The sequence below is a fragment of the Nansenia antarctica genome (genome assembly GCF_963989245.1).
Source record: "Nansenia antarctica genome assembly, chromosome: 5".
Lineage (NCBI taxonomy): Eukaryota > Metazoa > Chordata > Actinopteri > Argentiniformes > Microstomatidae > Nansenia > Nansenia antarctica.
Window position 1 is genome coordinate 12564910 of NC_137690.1, and position 5000 is coordinate 12569909.

Consider the following 5000-nt stretch of genomic DNA (forward strand, 5'->3'; position numbering starts at 1 on the left):
CACACACACACACACACACACACGCACACACGCACACACGCACACACACACACACACACACACACACACACACACACACACACACACACACACAGTGTTGCCCCTCTCAGACAGCAATGTGGATTCCCACAACTTAGATCTGCACCTGTCTCATGTTATATATATAAAAAATGGAAAACACATTTTTACATTTTTTTAAAAGACGCTTTGTGGTCATTTTGTGCGACTTGACAATTGCTGACGTGGACCTTTTCACCAGACTGTGTCACAAATATCTTTGATGCCTCTTAGCACGTCCGAGCCGTGTCTCCTTCTCAACTCTCAGCCTCTGGAACTACAATTCAGCCGTATGCTCCTTTGAAACCTCCACCAGTACAGCATGACCCACTTATAGTGACACTAATACACTGGGAGCCTTTGAAGCGCCACTCTGGCTGGAGAAGCAAGTAGTGAGCCTCTTTACATTACAGTTAGCATGTGGTACTGGCTCAGTAAGCACTGGCTTTCATCTGAATCAGCGTTTAACCTTGGATTATACTGTATGAAATGCCTGGTAGAACCATTTCAGTTGAAAATGAGTTATAACCTAACCTTTGATGTTATGCACATGTATGCAGCTGTACAAACTGACAGACATGAGGAATACTGTAAAGACAATAGTAAAGACAATATTCAGAAAGGTCTTATTATAATAATATATTGTGATATACTTTGTGACGAGAAAATGAGTAAGCACAGGGAATAGCTTCAGCGCTAGCAGAGAGAATGTCTGGCATGGGGCTCTATCTAGCTGACTGGCTTAGTGAGAGAAGGCATTGTTGTCCCTGTCATGTTCAAATGGAATCACACAATCACATGTCCCAGGAGGGGACACGCATAAAAGGTTGTTTTTGTTTGACAACATGACCCGCCCTGTGTTCTCCCACTTATGCAATATGCTATTTTCCACCCACTATGATTGTGTGTGTGTGTGCCTCTAATCCAACAAGGGCATTCCCAGTCAGAATTTAATAAATCTAGCTTGTCTCTCCATCTATGTCTGCCTAAGTCCAAAACAAACCTCAGTGCCCATGGTAACCTATTACCAAACATGTGCATTTTTCACAATAATACATACTGCGTCTATTGTCATCATCTCAACTACAGTCCCCAGACACATAGTTACAATGACAGGACAATGTTCTCTCTGCCAGTGACTTTGAACACACACACAGCCTCCACTGAGCACTATCCTTATTTCTCTCTCTCTCTCTCTCTCTCTCTCTCTCTCTCTCTCTCTCTCTCTCTCTCTCTCTCTCTCTCTCTCTCTAGCGATCTTCTGCATGGATTATTAATGTCCTCAGTTCATTTGCCATATGGAGGACATTGGGGGAGCAGCTGTGAGATGAGGAGAGAGCGAGCTGGGAGAGGAGAGGAAGATAAAGTAAGAGACAGTAGTATCCTACATTTCCCTCAGTGACCCATATAGCAGAGATCCAGAGACAACCACCCCTGGCAACCCCTAACCTCCAAGTCTCCCCCTTGTCGTCGTCGTCGTCCCCCCCCCCCCCCCCCCCACACACACACACACACACACACCCCTCTTGCCGCCTCCAATACCCTTTACCTTCTCCCTAACCCGCCCTTGCCTCCCCCATCATGTGTCCCCCTCTCCTGTTTTTCAGTGCAGCAGCAGTCCTCAGTGCTGCTTACTCATGAAAACGGACAGAGATTCTGCTTAGAGGGCACTTTGCCTTCCCGCTCAGGAGGTGAAGGCAGGAAACTATGACAATAACAAAAAGAGTCACTTACAAGTATAGTATTCACACACACACACACACACACACGCACACACACACACACACACACACACACACACACACACACACACACACACACACGCACACACACACACACACACACACACACACACACACACACCTAGTGTTGTTTTTGGAGCCAGAAGGAGCAGCTGATCTGAAGACAGGGTTCCCACAGTCTCAGAGTTCCTCTACCAAACACTAGAAGTAGCAGATGGGTGAGTGAGGCAAGGTCGAGAAGACACGAGCAGAGAAGGAGACAATAAGAGAAAAAGAAAAGAAGACAAAAAGCAAAGAAAAGAAAAGAGAGGTGGACTCATTAAACGGGCTAGCTGCCAGTGCCATCGAGGCGCGACTCCAGGCCCTCTCCCAAAGAGGAGTCATCAGAAAACACACGTACACACACAGTAATGAGGGGGACCTAAAAATACAGTGCCCACAGCACAACACAGCACGCTGCTCATTAGGGCTAATTCCATTCCTAAAGCCAGACTTGTAGTTTGGTAACACTGATAATCAATGCTATTTAATTAAACCTGTAAACCTGTCTAACAGTAATGGGGGGGGGGGGGGGGGTAGCGGTTAGACATACAGTACAATTATGGCATATACACAACGTTGCCTCCTCCATCTCAGGCGGCTGAAAAAGGTTTGACTTAGGGCCTAAGATCCTAGGGGCCTTCTTCCCTGACGGGATGCATCACTGCCTGGACCGGTGTGTCAGAAAGGCCCTCAGGATTATTAGGAATCCCAGCCACCCCAATCAGAAACTGTTTGAGCTATTGCTGTCGGGGAAGCGGTACGGAAGACTCACTCAGGGCTACAACCCAGAGGCTGTCAAACAGCTATTTCCCCCAAACAAGGCTCATGAAATACACTGGAAGAACACAAAAGTCTGCCACCCCTAACCAGCTCCACACACACTACAACTGAACATGTTACAGTATTATAACTACTGCACACTACTGAATTACTTGTATACCATTGTACTAATTTACTACAATACTGTATTGTATTATATTGCATTTCATATCATTGTATTTGCACTGCTTTTTTTGCACTATTGAAACCACTGTACAATAATTAATTAATAATTTTGCCATTTAGCAGACGCTTTTAATCCAAAGCGATTTACAATTACGAATTACAGGGACATTCCCCCTGGAGTAACTGAGGGCTAAGTGCCTTGCTCAAGGGCACACTAGTGGTGGTGGTGTTTCAGGCGGGATTTGAACTCACAACCTTCCGATCACAAGTCCGTTGGTTGAAGTTTTTTGTTTCTGAATGCTGCAATATCAATGTGTTGAGGAACCAAAGCCAAAGAGTTTTACTTGTGTACTGTAAGCGATTCTGATTCTGATCTGATTCTGAAATAGTAGAGGGGGACACTCACACTACTGCTCTGCCAGGCAGTAGGAACTTGATTGTGACACTAACAGGCTTAGTGTAACATTGCCTTCACGCACAGATCTAGGTGCAGTTATCCTATTGTAACCATTAGGACAGAGATGGCAAAACAGACCTTAGACCAGTAACTTCACTGGACCTTTCCCATCATCCGCTAAGAGCCCAGAATGCTGTTCACTTCCTGGCTGTCCTACTGTCAGCCATAAACAAGATGGGCATGATAGGAGACCAGGTTATCCTGAGGCATTCAGACTACATGGCAATGTTTTTCCAGTTGCCACCAATTACATTTTCCAAACATGGTGTAGGCGGGGATGAGACACATATGAGGAATGTGTATTGTACTGTCAACAAAAACAAAAGATGGACAGAATTCTTCACAAAACAAATACCCATTGTATTGCACTCCTCTATTCATACAGGTTTACTTGTATTGTATGCTCTTGCTAGACTACATTTTTGCGGCAAAGAAACTCTAAACAATACTGAGAGAGACGAGCTGTGGTGCACTGAACAATAGCTGTCCCACTTGATTAGCCAGGACAATCTTGTAGCTACTTCTACTGAAATAGTCAGGAATGCAGTCAGACCTCAGATTGAGGACCTATCTTTAGACAGTGCTCTCTCGCCTTTTCTATTTCTCTCTCTCTCTCTCTCTCTCTCTCTCTCTCTCTCTCTCTCTCTCTCTCTCTCTGCTGGGAACATGTCTTAATAATATTCAGTGTTTGGAGAGCTGTCATGGGCTGAAACAGAGCACAGAGCTCAGACTGGAGACAGTGGAAACACAGAATCTCCCTGCCAAATGCACAGACACTGCCTTTCTCAAAACACTCTGTCCAACTCAACAAACACACACCACAGCAAATCGTATACCACTTCCAGACTGTGTGTGTCTGTGTGTGTGTGCGTGCGTGCGTGCGTGCGTGCGTGCGTGCGTGCGTGCGTGCCAGTTGCCTGGCAACATGCTCTGTTGGTATGTAATGTAAAGGTAAAGGACCTATAATGTAATGTAAAGGAGCTATTTGGTGTTGACCAATAGAAAATGTTCCCCTTCATTGGCACCACTCTTCCTTATAGATCTCTTTGCCCTACCCTACTTCTGATGTAGGATCCTGTTTGAGAAAATGCAAAACACTTAATGGATCAGATAGATTCTGATGTAAAAAGAAATGCATACATTAAAGGAGGGCAGCTGTATGAATGTGTTAGTGACAAAGGTCATTTTGATTCATCAGAGAGAAATGTGCCAAGTGAGATACAGTACTTAGGATGATTTAGGTTAGGCAGTAGGCACATACTATATACTATACTACTTTGATGGTACATTGTCTAATTTCTTTTCAAACTTTTCAATGTAATGGTAACCGACACTTTTAAGAACCAGCTTCTGGGCAAACTTGGGGAAATCCAGCTTGATGCGAAGTCCATGAGGATAGCTGCACAGTGAAAATATTGCCATGCTTGTCCTTTATCCTCTCCAGAAACTTTGCCATGTCCCTGCGGAACTCCAGGATGTGACCCAGTCAGAGGATGGGATCCTTATCCATGGGGGGCTCACCCCGATGCCACTGGCGCAATGCCCCTAGGAGGTATAGGCTGCCCAGTACAGAGGCTAGCCAAGCAAGAAGTATCGACAGCAGAAAGTCCATCGTCCTGACCTCAGACACTCACAGAGCAAATTTGGGCCCCGGTTCATATTTCTCCTTATTTAGGACAGCCCAACTCCTCCCTCTTCAGTTATAGGTATTCCAATGACTTTGTCAGGCCCAATAGAGGAAACCTTGAAGGTGTAGT

The 5000-nt window shown here is 45.2% G+C and overlaps 1 protein-coding gene across 1 annotated transcript in view; it reads right to left on the bottom strand.

The window, feature by feature from the left end:
* pip5k1bb (phosphatidylinositol-4-phosphate 5-kinase, type I, beta b) overlaps positions 1–5000 on the bottom strand; it is a gene marked incomplete at both ends in the record, with an annotated part of 22009 nt that overhangs the window by 9695 nt on the left and 7314 nt on the right. The gene's annotated exons all lie outside the window — the stretch shown is intronic.